The sequence below is a fragment of the Chiloscyllium plagiosum genome, unplaced genomic scaffold, assembly GCF_037043375.1.
Source record: "Chiloscyllium plagiosum isolate Xiang-an unplaced genomic scaffold, Cpla_swu_hap1 HiC_scaffold_2, whole genome shotgun sequence".
NCBI lineage: Eukaryota > Metazoa > Chordata > Chondrichthyes > Orectolobiformes > Hemiscylliidae > Chiloscyllium > Chiloscyllium plagiosum.
This window is the reverse complement of record NW_028270140.1, coordinates 132,446,143-132,462,648: the sequence shown is the minus strand read 5'-3', so window position 1 is coordinate 132,462,648 and position 16,506 is coordinate 132,446,143. Positions and strand designations below refer to the sequence as shown.

The 16,506-nt window shown below is 44.9% G+C and overlaps 1 protein-coding gene across 19 annotated transcripts in view; it reads left to right on the top strand.

Annotated features, from left to right (window-relative positions):
- The window catches only part of LOC122557375 (teneurin-3), a 2,678,940-nt gene that overhangs the window by 1,868,865 nt on the left and 793,569 nt on the right, over window positions 1-16,506 (top strand). The window lies entirely within an intron of this gene.

The window sequence follows — 16,506 nt, the reverse complement described above, 5'->3', positions numbered from 1 at the left end:
CACAATTCAGCTCTTTTTGACTCCATTTTTTTAAAAATGCGTTAATGACATGCAGATATAGCTGGCTAGGTCAGAACCTATTGCCCGCCCCTGGTGTGTGAATTGTCATTAGGGGTGTCGGGGTTCATCAGTGACATTGTTTCAACATGGTGACCACAGCTGTTCTCTCTTGCCCCATTCAAAAGGTCTGAGCTGAGGGAAGTCTTCTCAGAAGAACACAGAAAACATTTGCCTGAATATTTGTATGGGTGTAGAGGAATTTTTAAGTGTGTTCGGCCACATTTTATTTTCAGAGGAAATCCGCATACCCTCCATATTTCTGACCTGGTACTATTTTCCTCTTCCTTTTTTGTGGGTTGGGAATGGCGAGTGTACAAAATACTCGCTGAGGTTCCGTTCCCCTGTTTAAATTGGGGGTGGGAGGTGGAGTGCAGGTGGAAGGGGGTGAAGATAAGATTTCCCCCCGACACCATTTTCATCTGCTGGTGCAGGCTGTTGGAAGCGCTTAGATGCACTTGAGATTCATGAGGGGAATTGAAAGCCTCTGAGGAGTTTGAACCATTCTGTGGCACATTTACTGTTCGCTGCTGTCCTTTAATGTAAGTGTGTTTTTAATCATTTTCATTCCATTCTCCAATTCTATCTCAGAGTAGTAAATTAACCCATTGTTTAACTGTTTGCATGTCTTCTGGTTCTCTACATTATGCATTCTGTGTGTTTGGCTATTGAATATTCATGGGGGTATGGATGTGACATGAGATGACATGGGGAATGCGTGGTAACACAGAGGCATATGGGTCGGCATGAGATATTGTATGCATCATGGTTTGATATGTGGAATCAGAAGTGGCGTGGAGGGAGAGGTGGATGTGTGAGCATGTGCTTTGAGGTTTATTAGCGATATTGAGAGCTTGGCTGCCAAGACAGAGGTGAGCCTTAAAATTGGCTCAATTTTGTATCCATGCTCCTTGTGCACTCTTGTCAAGTTCACAAAATACACACTAAGCCAGTGTGACTTGTGATGAAAATCTCTCACAAAGTCACACGTGGGACAAGTGTAGGCTTTGAGAGCCACGAAAGTGCACCGGTATGCATTTCCCAGATGAAAATTCCACAGGAAAGGTTGGGCAACAAACAGTTCCTTCATTATCCCTGCACATTACTGGCTACACTGCAGCATTGAGATAAGCTGAGCATGGCCTCCAGCTTACTGTCAGTCAAGAGTTAGTTCATGGGGTGACAGGTGCACAAGGATATGATGGATCCAGTGAAAAATAGAGATCCTTACAGTTTGCATTCACATTTTTTTCATAGCAGTGCTCCACAGATGGAAAAGTAATAATATTCAATTCCAAAATTACTCCATGGGATTCTGTGGAATTACTCCATGGAGGCTCGTCCCACTGATCTGAAATTCCACTCTTATTTCACCCTACAACAACAAATAGGTTACGTCATCTGAAGACAGGTTGGAGAGAGTCGAGTTTCAGAAGAATGAGCACACCAGTATCCCATCTAATTTGAAGGTTGTCATATTTGTAAAGAACTTTCCAAATTAAAAAATACTCAGAAAACCCAAGGCAATGCATTCTTTTTTTCTATGTACGGTGACTGTTGTTACTTTGTGATGAGCAGCTGCCAGTTTTGGCAACTCTATGCTCCATGATTCATGCACTTCACCTTCCTGAGCCCAGTTGCGCTTTGTGGAGACAGATGCTGAGTGAACAATTAGTTTCCCTTGAGGGGGGATGAGTACAAATGTGTTCCCGAGTCACACTCCTCATGACAGCCAGTTAAAGGGTCAACTGCATTGGAACAGCTGACCGACCCACCATTTTGTTTGAAGAAACGAGTGGATTTTGTCCCTGGATCAATGACACCGCTCTGGATCCTCACCCCCTCTCACATCAGGGTCAGCTGATGGCAAGCTTCACTCTGGTTTGGGGACTTAATTAAGGATGAGGTTTAAATGTTGTGCTGAGGGAGTGCCACATTGTCGGAAGTGCTACCTTTTGAATAAGATGTGAAAAACAAGTACTGATCAATATTTGGAGAAGCTCAGTGGAACTTTCCTGATAACTGGTCCAATATTTACCTTCAACTGACATTACTATAACAGATATCGAATATATTTAGCTTTGAAGTGCCTGAATTTGTACTGTAAAATATAAATGCAAGCTCTTTCTTTCTTTGCATGGCTCATGGGAGAACCTTTTGTTTTATTCACTCACACAATGAGGATGTCACTGGCTAGGCCAGCATTTATTGACCATCCCTAATTACCTCGAGGAGAGTTAAGAGTCAACCATATTGTTGTGAGTCTGGAGTCACATGTAGGCCAGACCAGGCAAAGATTTCAGTTGAGGAGAAAGTGAGGTCTGCAGATGCTGGAGATCAGAGATGGAAATGTGTTGCTGGAAAAGCGCAGCAGGTCAGGCAGCATCTAGGGAACAGGAGAATCGACGTTTCGGGCATTAGCCCTTCTTCGGGCATTAGCCATTCCTGAAGAAGGGCTAATGCCCGAAACGTCGATTCTCCTGTTCCCTAGATGCTGCCTGACCTGCTGCGCTTTTCCAGCAACACATTTCCATCAAAGATTTCAGTTCCCTTCCCTAAAGGATATTAGTGAATCAGAAGGTTTTTCATGACTATCAGCACTACTGTTTCCAAACTCTTTGCTGTTTTCCCTGGAGCATCGGAGGCTGAGGGGGTGATCTTATAGAGGTTTATAAAATCATGACAGGCATGGATAGGACAAATGGACAAGGTCTTTTCCCTGGGGTGGGGGAGTCCAGAACTAGAGGGCATTGGTTAGGGTGAGAGGGGAAAAAGACAAAAGGGATCGAAGAGGCAACTTTTTCACTCAGAGGATGGTGCATGTCTGGAATGAACTGCCAGAGAAAGTAGTGGAGGCTGGTACAATTACAACATTTAAAAGATATCTGGGTAGGTATATGAACAGGAAGGGCTAAAAGCGATATGGGCTAAGTGCTGGCAAATGGGACCAGATTAGGGTCGGATATCTGATCGGCATGGACGAGTTGGACCAAAGGGTCTGTTTCCATGCTGTACATCTCTATGACTCTAAATACCACCGTCTGTGGTGGTGGGATTCAAACCTGCGTCCCCAAACCATTACTTGGGTCTCTGCATTAACAGTCCTCCAAATATACTCTGAGGCTGTCCTCTATCGCCCTCACCTTTGGCTGGAGAACTGATATATCCTATAGCTGATATGACCTCAGCATAGTTGACAATACTTTTAAGTGGAAAGAAGTGAATAGAGAAAGCCCAATACTTAAAGTGTAAGGAACAGTGCATTAAAGCAATCAACATTGCACATTCTTCAAAGCTAAACCTCAACAGAAGCTTTCGTGTGCTGACTCAGTGAACTGGTGAGAAATTCGCAAGCTAATTTTGAACAGAAGACGATTGTCAGGTAATTCCTGGGAAGAATTTTTTAAAAATCAGCCAAGGTTGCTTTTTCTGAACGCTATACCAGCTCAGCCTCCTGGAAGGTGAATGGGCAGTGTTTGTCTGAGGAAGCGATCATGGCTATATGCAGTCCTTTACGTGTTTGTTTAAAAAGCCTCATTGTGAACCAGGGTCACAGATGACGAGCGAGCACTTGTGTGGAATAATGGAGGGCAGCCAGCTCATGAAGCGTTTTGTGTAAGCATGAGTCAGCATCCTCGACAGAGGAGAGGAAAAAATAGAAAATAAATCAGTCTCTTTTTAAATACAAGCCGTACCTCTGCAAGCCTGTCAATTACTCAACTTTTCATTTTGATTTAAATGTGTGCCCTATTTTAACATACATCACTGAAAAACAAACAGGGCTTTATGTGTTCAGAAGGACTTGCAGATTTTCTGTTTATTGTGCTCACCCTTACCCTGTCCCCAGTATTGATGCTTCTGGCAGTGGCTAAGACTAGATCTGGATCCCGGTATCAAAAGTACACTGAGCCCATGAATCAGAGGTGCAGTACAAGATGCAAGTCCACAGCATCCTGAAAGTGGCAACACAAGTGGGTCAGACGGTAAAGAAGGTGTGCATTATGCTTGCTTTAATCAGTCGGGGCATTGAGTTGGCAAGTCATGCTGAAGTGTTGTAAGACTTCAGTTAGGCCCCATTTGGAAGATTGTGTGCAGTTCTGGTCGCCAAACTACAGGAAAGATGTGGAGTCTTTGGAGAGGATGCAGAAGATATTTACTGGGATGTTGACTGACTGGAGTGTTGATTTGGAGATGCTGGTGTTGAACTGGGGCGTACAAAATTAAAAATCATACAACACCAGGTTATAGTCCAACAGGTTTATTTGGAAGCACTGGCTTTCGGAGCACCGCTCCTTCATCAGGTGGCTCCTTCATTAACCACCTGATGAGGGAGCAGCGCTTCGAAAGCTAGTGGGGCAGGTGGGGTGGTGACCTGACAGAAACATAAAAAATTATGAGAGGCATGGATAAGGTGGATACTTGGAGTCTTTTTCCCATGGTGGAAATGTCATATACCAGGGACTCAGGTGAGATGGGGAATGTTTAAAGGAGATATGCGATGCACAGTATTTACACAGAGGATGGTAGGTGCATGGAATGCGATGCCAGGGGAGGTCATAGAGGAAGATATGATCAAAATGTTTAAGAGACATTTAGACAGACACATGACCAGGCAGGGAATAGAGGGATCTGGATCATGTGCAGGCAGATGGAATTAGTTTATAATGGCATCACAGTTAGCACAGATGTAGTGGGCCGAAGGGCCTGTTCCTCCACTGTACCGTTCTATGTGCTATGAAACCAATGCAGGATAGTTACATCTTGCTTGCCTCTCATACCTGGATTGCAGAAGCAAATGGAAGTCGAGAGGAAACATTGCTAGATGGATGGAGGATGGTCTCAATCATAGAACATAGAACATAGAAAAATACAGCGCAGTACAGGCCCTTTGGCCCTCGATGATGCGCCGATCCAAGCCCACCTAGCCTACACTAGCCCACTATCCTCCATATGCCTATCCAATACCCGTTTAAATGCCCATAAAGAGGGAGAGTCCACCACTGCTACTGGCAGGGCATTCCATGAACTCACGACTCGCTGAGTAAAGAATCTACCCCTAACATCTGTCCTATACCTACCACTCCTTAATTTAAAGCTATGTCCCCTCGTAATAGCTGACTCCATATGTGGAAAAAGGTTCTCATGGTAACCCTATCTAAACTCCTAATCATCTTGTACACCTCTATCGAGTCACCCCTAAACCTTCTTTTCTCCAATGAAAACAGCCCCAAGTGCCTCAGCCTTTCCTCATACGATCTTCCTACCATACCAGGCAACATCCTGGTAAACCTCCTCTGCACCCGTTCCAGTGCCTCCACATCCTGCCTATAGTATGGTGACCAAAACTGCACACAATACTCCAGATGCGGCCGTACCAGAGTCTTATACAACTGCAACATGACCTCAGGACTCCGGAACTCAATTCCTCTACCAATAAAAGCCAGTACGCCATATGCCTTCTTCACCGCACTATTTACCTGGGTGGCAACTTTCAGAGATCTGTGTACATGGACACCAAGATCCCTCTGCTCATCCACACTACCAAGTATCTGACCATTAGCCCAGTACCCCATCTTTTTGTTACTCATACCAAAGTGAATCACCTCACACTTACCCACATTGAGCTCCATTTGCCACCTTTCTGCCCAGCTGTGCAGCTTATCTATATCCCGCTGTAACCTGACACATCCTTCCTCACTGTCAACAACTCCACCGACTTTCGTATCATCCGCAAACTTGCTCACCCAACTTTCTAGCCCCTCCTCCAGGTCATTTATAAAAATGACAAACAGCAATGGTCCCAAAATAGATCCTTGCGGAACACCGCTAGTAACTACACTCCAGGATGAACCTTTACCATCAACTACTACCCTCTGTCTTCTTCCAGCCAGCCAATTCCTAATCCAAACCTCCAACTCACCCTCAATGCCATACCTCCGTATTTTTTGCAGTAGCCTACTATGGGGAACCTTATCAAACGCCTTACTAAAATCCATATACACCACATCTAACGCTTTACCCTCGTCCACCTCCTTAGTCACCTTCTCAAAGAAGTCAATAAGGTTTGTGAGGCACGACCTGCCCTTCACAAAACCATGCTGACTATCCTTGATCACATTATTCCTATCCAGATGTGCATAAATCCTATCCCTTACAATTCTCTCTTAGACTTTGCCCACAACAGAAGTGAGACTCACCGGCCTATAGTTACTAGGGTTATCCCTACTCTCCTTCTTGAACAAGGGAACCACATTTGCTATCCTCCAGTCTTCTGGCACTATTCCTGTAGACAACGAGGACATAAAAATCAAGGCCAATGGATCTGCAATCTCCTCCCTTGCTTCCCAGAGAATCCTAGGATAAATGCCATCAGGCCCAGGGGACTTATCTATTTTCACCCTTTCCAGAATTTCCAACACCTCTTCCCTACATACCTCAAAGCTGTCCATTCTAATTAATTGTGACTCAGTATTCACATTGGCAACAATGTCCTGTTCCTGAGTGAATACTGACGAAAAGTATTCATTCAGTGTCTCCCCAATTTCTTCAGCCTCCACACGCAACTTCCCACTACTATCCTTGACTGGACCTATTCCTACCCTAGTCATTCTTTTATTCCTGACATACTTATAGAAAGCCTTTGGGTTTTCCCTAATCCTACCAACTAAGGACTTTTCATGTCCCCTCCTTGCTGCTCTTAGCTCTCTCTTCAGATCCTTCCTGGCTACCTTATAACTCTCAATCGCCCCAATTGAACCTTCACGTCTCATCTTTACATAGGCCGCTCTCTTCCATTTAACAAGGGATTCCAATTCCTTATTAAACCACGGCTCCCTCACACGACCCTTTCCTCCCTGCCTGACAGGTACATACTTATCAAGGACACTCAATAGTTGCTCCTTGAACAAGCTCCACATATCAATTGCGTCCTTGCATTGAAGCCTACTTTTCCAAGCCACGCATCCTCAGTCGTGCCTCACCGCATTATAATTTTCCTGCCCCCAGCTACAACTCTTGCCCTGCAGTGCACACTTATCCCTCTCCATCACTAGAGTAAAAGTCACCGAATTGTGGTCACTGTCCCCAAAGTGCTCACCTACCTCCAATTCTAACACCTGGCCTGGTTCGTTACCCAGTACCAAATCCAGTATGGCCTCACCTCTTGTTGGCCTGTCTACATATTGTGTCAGGAAACCCTCCTGCACACATTGGACAAACACCATCTAACAAACTCGAGCTATAGCTTTCCCAATCAATATCAGGAAAGTTAAAGTCCCCCATAACAACCACCCTATTACTTTCATTCTTCTCCTGAATCATCCTCCTAATCCTTTCTTCTACGTTTCTAGGACTATTAGGTGGCCTGTAGAAAACTCCTAACAGGGTGACCTCACCTTTCCTATTCCTAACCTCAGCCCAAACTACCTCAGATGGCGAGTCTTCATCCATCGTCCTTTCCACAGCTGTAATACTATCTTTGACAAGCAATGCCACCCCCCCCCCCCCTCTTTTACCCCCACCTCTGACCCTACTAAAACATTTAAACCCTGGGACCTGCAACAGCCAATCCTGTCCCTGTTCTACCCATGTCTCCGTAATAGCCACAACATCGAAATCCCAGGTACCAACCCACGCTGCAAGTTCACCTACCTTATTTCGTATACTTCTTGCATTGAAGTATACACACTTCAAGCCACTTTCCTGTTTACAGGCACCCTCCTTTGAGATTGATGCCATGTTCCTAACCTCCGTACACTCCAGGTCCTGCACCCTAAAGCTACATTCTGGGTTCCCATGCCCCTGCAGAGTTAGTTTAAACCCCCCCACCCCCCCCCAAGAGCACTAGCAAACCTCCCCCCAAGGATACTGGTGCCCCTCAGGTTCAGGTGTAGACCATCCTGTTTATAGAGGTCCCACCTTCCCCAGAAAGAACCCCAGTTATCCAGATACTGGAATCCCTCCCTCCTGCACCATCCCTGTAGCCACGCATTTAACTGTTCTCTCTCCATTGGAAATCAACATAGGCAAGTATAATAAGAACAATAACAGCTAGAGAAACTCAGCAGATCTGGCAGCATCTTTGGAGAGAAGGCAGAGTAACATTTCAAGTCCAGTGACACTTCTCCAGAATGAAGCTGCCAAACCTACTGAGTTTCTCCAGCGATTTCTGCTTTTGTTTCAGATTTCTAGCATCAATAGTTCTTTGTATTGTTTTGGGTAAATACAACCACAGTCTTTCCAAAGATATTCGATGGCTGTGCTGGGCTTGGGAAATGCAGGTCTAGGGAGGATGGTAGGGGAACAGAAGTCAATGTTTGGGGGTGGGGAGTTGGGAGTGTGGGGGAGTGGGAAACAAACATTGCCAGTTAGGTACCAACCTCTCACCATCAGGGAGTGGGAGCACAAATAGAAATTGCTGGAGAAACTCAGCTGGTCTGGCAGTATCTGTAGAGAGAGAGAGAGATCAGGTTCTGAAGGAGGGTCACGGGATCCAAAACGTTCAATCTGCTTTCTCTCCACAGATACTGCCAGACTTGCTGAGCTTTGCCAACAATTTCTGTTATTGTTTCAGATTTGCAGCAACTGCAGTTTTTAGTATGGTGTGGAGCAAACTTGCTGAACTGGCTCGTATTTTCCTGCCGTCAAATTTGGATGTTTGGATCTTAGCAGAAAAGACTGCAAGATCCAGATATAGGTAGCCCACTTCAATGGGTAATTCTGCTAGCCCTGTTCTTGCTCAGGGAGATCATACAGCAGGTTAAAGAGTTTGCCCTCTTCTCCCATTAACTTTCATCCTGGTAATTTGGAGGGCATGCAGATTTAGTGATATTGGAGGTTGGGATGGTTGTTACCAAATGAGGAAAGATGTTGCAAGCTGGTGCATGAGACATACATAAATACAATAAGTGTGAGGAATTGGAGAGAAGATGAGAAGTGTAGGAGGACAACGACCTTCCTTCTGCAGGGCTGTTGAGACCATTCTCAACTAGGTACCAACCTCAGACCAGGCTGACATGGTCTGGTGTTGTGGCCTCCAATATTGACCAGGCTGTCATGGTCTGGTGTTGTGGCCTCCAGTATTGATTTGGCTGTCATGGTCTGGTTTGTGCCCTCCAATATTGACCAGGCTGTCATAGTCTGGTGTTGTTGCCTCCAATATTGATTTAGCTGTCATGGTCTGGTGTTGTGGCCTCTAATATTGACTTGGCTGTCATGGTCTGGTGTTGTGGCCTCTAATATTGACCAGGCTGTCATGGTCTGGTGTTGTGGCCTCCAATATTGATCAGGCTGTCATGGTCTGGTGTTGTGGCCTCTAATATTGACCTGGCTGTCATGGTCTGGTGTTGTGGCCTCTAATATTGACCAGGCTGTCATGGTCTGGTGTTGTGGCCTCCAATATTGACCTGGCTGTCATGGTCTGGTGTTGTGGCCTCTAATATTGACCTGGCTGTCATGGTCTGGTGTTGTGGCCTCTAATATTGACCAGGCTGTCATGGTCTGGTGTTGTGGCCTCGAATATTGACCTGGCTGTCATGGTCTGGTGTTGTGGCCTCTAATATTGACCAGGCTGTCATGGTCTGGTGTTGTGGCCTCGAATATTGACCTGGCTGTCATGGTCTGGTGTTGTGGCCTCTAATATTGACCAGGCTGTCATGGTCTGGTGTTGTGGCCTCCAATATTGACCAGGCTGTCATGGTCTGGTGTTGTGGCCTCCAATATTGACCAGGCTGTCATGGTCTGGTGTTGTGGCCTCCAATATTGACCAGGCTGTCATGGTCTGGTAATGTGGCCTCCAATATTGATCTGGTTGTCATGGTCTGGTGTTGTGGCCTCCAATATTGATCTGGGGGAATGGAAAGTACTGCAATAAACTCCATCGCAGGACCTCTAGGTTCCTCTCCACCAATTCTCCCTTTCTGCTGTGTCGGGGGTAAATATCAAGATCCACGTGGGGCAATCCCAGAACAAGGTGCAAAATGATATTTTAAATATGGCACAAGCACAAGGATGCCAGTCTTTCAGCAGATACTGGCTGAGTGGTGACATCGTTTGGGAATGGCAAATGGCAAGATATGGCTGTGATCAAACATGAGGGACACCATGAAAACGGAATCGGTGGTTAATTAGGTGAGGATAGTAAGATAGGGTGAGAGATCCTGCTGGATCTTTGGTGAGGAACACTCCAACAGACTAACTTGCATTTAACCAAACAAATAAGATTCAGTTTGATGCTTTACATTAACAAAGCTGTTAAATCAAAGCGATAACTGTTCAAGAACTGATTTGGAAGATCCTGTGACAAGGAAGAGTGTCAATTCTTTATTGTCGAGAACTTTAAAAAGTGGCTTTGAAGTCAAAACTCCAGCTTTATTCAGAATGTAATAGCAGGAATATTTTTTTTGTTTCAAATCGTTTTTTTTTCAATAAAACCTGGAATGTATTACTCCATTGTTATTAATCTTCTCAAGGTCACTTCAAGTGGTATTTTCATCAGAAAAACAATCTGCTTGTGAGCTGTATTATGGCCCACTGAAATTAGTAGATCTCTGGGGGGTGGGAGGGTAGGGGGGAGGATTTCTATTGCAATGCAGACACCAAAAACGCACTTCTTTCCTGGTACTGATTAATTTCTGATCCTGGCAGATGATGTTCGTAAACTAGCTGCAAGCCATTACAACACCCTCACCAGCCAATAGCCTGGTCCACTTAATGTCTCTGTGACAGCCCACCTCAGTGGCAGGTGAGAGAGACTTATTGAATAATTTTGTCACTGGCAGTTAGCTCGCAAATCACCCAGTCTCTCAGAGTACTATGCCGACGATTATCAGTTTGCAGGTAAAAGGGGTAATAGTCCTACCAGATCATGGGACTGCTGTCTTATGAGAGAGTGACAATTGGGGGTGGTTTAACCTAAGGGTCACCATACCTCAAGCAAGGGGAGAGGTTAAGAAGGAGAGTCCTCCATAGTAACTTCAGCCTGTGTAGGAATTGAACCCACTCTGTTGCTATTACTCTGCTTTGCAAACCAGAGCAATAAAGCTGAGCTAAACAAGGGATAGGAGCAAACTGTCTGCTGTTGCTATTGGGGAGCTTGGAGACAGAAAGAGCATCAGGGGGACTTCAATAAACTGCAGAACTGGGCTGAGAGGTGGCAAATGGAGTTCAATGCAACTAAATGTGAGGTGATTCACTTTGGGAAGAATAACAGGAAGGCAGAGTACTGGATCAATGGAAAGATTCTTGGTAGTGTGGATGTGCAGAGGGATCTTGGAGTCCATGTAGATAGATCCCCGAAAGTTGCCATCCAGGTTGGTAGTGCTGAAAAGAAGGCATACGGTGTGTTAGGTTTCATTCGTAGAGGGGTTGAGTTCCAAAGCCGCAATATCATACTGCAACTATACAAAACGCTAGTGCGGCCACATTTGGAATATTGCGTACAGTTCTGGTCGCCATATTTTGGGAAGGATATGGAAGCATTGGAAAAGGTGCAGAGAAGAATTACCAAGATGTTGCCTAGTCTGGAGGGAAAGTCTTATGAGGAAAGACTTGGGTCTGTTCTCATTGCAAAGAAGAAGGCTCAAAGGGGATTTGATAGAGACATACAAGATGATCAGTGGATTAGATAGGGTAGACAGTGAAAGTCTTTTTCCTAGGATGATGACGTCAGCTTGTACGAGAGGGCATAACTACAAATTGAGGGGTGATAGATTTAAGACAGATGTCAGAGGCAGATTCTTTACTCAGAGAGTGGTAAGGGCGTAGAATGCCCTGCCTGCCAATGTAGTTAATTCAGCCATATTAGGGAGATTTAAACAGTCCTTGGATAAGAACATGGATGATTTTGGGATAGTGTAGGGGGATGAGCTGAGAATAGTTCACAGGTCGGCGCAGCATCGAAGGCCGAAGGGCTTGTTCTGCACTGTATTGCTCTATGTTCTAAATGGAAAGGTGGGGGTCCCTGAACTCTTCCAGTGTTACATTCTGGCTGAGAAGATGGATGATTGAGCTTCTTCCCCATCAATTTTGTCCCACCTTAAAGACCAATTATGGGCCTCAACCTGTTGCAGAGACATTAATGGCACTTCGGTCAGGCCTATCAGTATAAGATGTCTGTCACATCTAGAAATGGAGCAGCTAGATTTAGGATGTGGGAAGGCAAAGTGGAGGATGTCATAGGATCCCTACAATGCAGGCAGAGGCCATGCAGCCCCTCAAGTCAAACACCAACCATCCAAAGAATATTTTACCCAAACCCAGACCCAGACCCCTCCCCTATCCCACTAACCCTGCACTTAGCATGACCAATCCGCCTAACCTGCATGTCTTTGGACTGTGAGAGGAAACTGGAGCATCCAGAGGGGAACCGGCAGACACAAGAAGAACATACAAACTCCACAGAGACAGTCACCTAAGGCAGGAATTGAACCCGGGTCCCTGGTGCTGCTTCATGATGTTGGGACTGCAGTGGGTGGATTTCCCAGCGCCAGCCACTGCCTCCCACTGTGGCGCTGCTGAGCACCACAGTCTTTGATGGGCAAGTGACTCTCAGCCAGCAAGATGCTCCATTCTGGGTTCTTGATTTCCTGCCTCCCTACCGCGTGGTTATCTCATGGTTTCATTTGGCCTTCCCGAAATACAGCAGCACAGGTCTCTTCTTGGCACCCTAGACCCATGATGCCTGAACAATATTCCATCCATTGTTTTCTCTCTCACTAAAAACAAATCTGTTTAGCTCTGGTGGCTGAGGCATAACACCCTTGAATGCCACTTCAGTCCTGATTGCATTTCTATGGAACGTCACAATAACGAATGCTGTCACAAATGTGATGTGTGTCCACCAAACAAAACCATCCAAACAAAATCTCCACTCAAATCATCAGCAATGCTGCTCATTGCTCTGGTGATTATCCTGATCTGTTATGTTCTCAAAATGATGTCCTCGCTGCTGCGTTTCCATCTATTCAAGATCCTTTTATCTTCATGTTGGGATTCTGGGAGAGCACTATCTAAAAAGAGGCCAGCCTTGCAAAGGTATTGTTCCATTTTTGTGATCTTCCAAAGCGTCTTTGGGATGCCAATTCGATGACGAATCTGTCTTCAAATTTCCGACCATTGGAAGATCACGTACACATGCTTTCAGAGGCCCTGAGTTCACTTCCTAATTTTGTTGCATTTTTTGAGAAATTGCTGGAGATTATAATTTTTTTTGTGTACACACTATGTGCCAGTTTATTAGTGGCATGGCCTGATCCAATTTGCATTCATCCCATTCTAAATTCTTTGTCCAAACTATTACAGTTGTACAATTGACCTTTTTTATGTCATAAATTTAGACGTTATTTCTAAGATTTACACCACTGTTGTGCAATATTCTGTGGTGCATCCAGCCCAAGGGATTTCCAACGTCTCTGACAGCAAAGGCAGGAGATAACAAATCTGGTCTCTCCCGCTGAGTCTTTGCAGCAACTGCCCCAGAATTTAGCACGTAGTCCTCGCCCCTGGATTGTGCCAGTCAGCAGCAGTCAGTCAACGCCAGCTCCTTGCACTGGAAGACCAGCAGTATTTGGCAGACCAAAAAGCATCTTTCACCGAGTTGATGGGCCTCAGGGCAGGAAGTTGTTGTTTATCTTGGTGTGTGTCTCTGGGAACAGCCTGAGAGTGCAGAGTCCTGCATTATGCAGCAGACCTGGATGAAGCCTGACAGCAATCACTGCCTGTCTGTACAATTACCTCATTAGACATCATAGAAACTGGACAACAAGCTGATATTGGCTACAGGTTCTTATTAACAACACATTGTCCGTGTTTCATTTTCAGCCGCAGGAGTCTATTGTGATGTCTACCACAGCTTACACATTGGAAACTTTTTAATGGTCCATTGCTCACTATTACTCCTGGTCAGAAGCTGAACAACTCGGGGGATATGATATGATCTCCAGCACCAATTCACTTTTTACCACTCCTTTAGCACTGCAGAAGCGCAATTCATAGTGACTGATTGATTGCAGGTACTGATTGTTGATGGGAGTTCATTAGCAACCTTTTGTCACCACATCATGATGTCCTACTAATGGTATAAATACAGAGTGAAACTGCAGCTGTCACTGAATGAAAGGTTTATTTTTAAACTGAGACCGTGATGAAAAAATATTTTTTTAAAAAATACGCCCATTGATTAAAAGCAAGGAATAATGTGCGTGGCTATAGCTATCTTGTAATCTGATGGAAATATAGTAACCATGTAACCTAGAGTTCTCAACACGTTATTGTAATTTCAGTCAGCCATAAGTGGAGTGATATTATGAACAAACAATTTAATGTTATATTCCAAACTATCTGTAGCTGCTGAAGATACAGATCAGTGAAAATACTAGCCTCCCTCAGAACTGGAGTGGCTCAGTGGTTAATGCAGCTGTCTCACAGTGGCAGGGATCTGTGTTCAATTCCCCACTTAAGTGACTCTCTGTGTGGAGCTCGCATGTTCTTCCCATGTTTTTGTGGGCTTGCTCTGATTTCCTCCTACAGGTGAGGTGGATTAGCCATGCTAAATTGCACATAATGCTCAGGGATATACAGGTTAGGTGGCTAGCCATGGGAAATGCAGGGTTACAGGACAGGTCTGGGGAAGCTGCACTGCAGAGGGTTGGTATGGGCTGAATGGCCTTTTTCCACTCTAGGGATTCTATAACTGGTGAACTGCACTTTTTAAGGGATTATCCACAGTGGCCACCAAAATCTGATACTGAATGCACGCATACTGTCAGAAGGAAAGTTTTGCATTTTATAACAAATTGCACAATTCCTGGATGTCACAGAGTCAACAGAATACTTTGAAGTATAGCCATTGTTGCAATTTAGGGACCATAACAATCAAAGCAAAGTACTGTGAATGCTGAAGGTATGAAAACAAAGTGCTGGAGATTCTCAGAAGATCCGATACCATCCATGGAGAGAGAAAGATAGAGAGAGAGTTAACGTTTTGAGACATTTTGAGTCCAATGTCTCTTCCTCAGAATTGAAGGAGACTGGAAAATAATGGTTTTCATGCTGTTGATAAATGAGGGGCAGAGTGAGTAGAACAGACAATGAGGTGAACAAGAGCAAAAAGACAAAGGGAGTGATACTTGTAGTAAAGGAGCAATGTAGATGCACAACGGATGTCAATGATAGATGTGGATAGTAGAAAATATGTCACATCTATAGGACATGGTGAGGGAGATATGGGTTAATCAAAATGAAAGATAATGTTCATTATCGGAAGTTTGGAATTCAGTGTTGTGTCCTTAAGGCTCTAAAGTGCCTAAGTGAAAAATGTGGTACTGCTCATTGGGCCTCACTGGAACAGGCTGAGGTCGAAAAATACCATGATCGCCCAATTAGTGGAAACTTAAGTGTCTCAGCCTGCCATCACCAGTGTTCACGCGCAGCAGGGAAGTGCCCATAGTAACTTTAACTTTGTGAGAAGGGAACCTGCCCTTAACCTACCAAGGTTATCCTCAATTTAACCCACCCTCAGTCCTCTTTAACCTGGCTCTCCCCTCTTTAATTGGACTGCATGACAGGTTTCAGTAAGACACTAACCACAGGTTTACCTGAACTCCTTGGCGTGGTATGACTGCCTCCAGGCTCCTGGTGGCTCTGTGGGTAATTAGTTGCGAGCATCTCTTGAAGGTGGGATTTCCAATCGAGTCAGAAAGAGCCTCACCTGAAATCAGAGTAGAATTACTGTGGGAAATCCATCTGGCCCATTACAGGGCTCCTCCTTTTTGCTGAGGTGGGCGAGCATGGGGATTATTGCACTGCATAACACCCATCCCAATGTTTCATCTCCCTAATCTTTCATGATTTTCAGCATCTTCAGCATTTTGCTTCTGTTACTCAGTGATTTGTAATGGTTTAATAAAGCCTCTTCAGTTTGTCTGTCCTACTTGCAGCTCACTAGAGACACAGCGTCATTAATGTTCAGAGGGAGGTCATTGAGCCCATCCAGCCCTGGCCAACGCTTTGACAGAAATCCCATCAATCCCTGTTCCCTCATTGTGCCTCTGTCACTCTACAAATCCAACAGCCCTCAAGTGCCCATTCCATTTCCTTTTGAAATTCTCGATCGTAATACCTTTCAGCTGCCTTATGTGCAATGAGGCAAGGGGGAGATCCAAAGGATATACTGATGGCAAAACGCTGGTGTAGTATGGGCTTCCCAGAGCTGGTACAATGTAACATGTAAGTTACCTCTTGACCTGGTCACTTGACACTTGTTTCCTTGCAGTCCATGCTCTGAAATGGGAAGTCTACACCTACTTCTAACAGCTCCTGTGTGTGATTTTAGCTGTTTTTCTTTATATTTGTCCGCATTGAATTGGATTCCAGGAACTTAACAATCCGAGAGTCAGTTCCTTGTTATTGAATCTGCCTTCTTTAGATTGGCAGCAGACATGGACTTTTGGA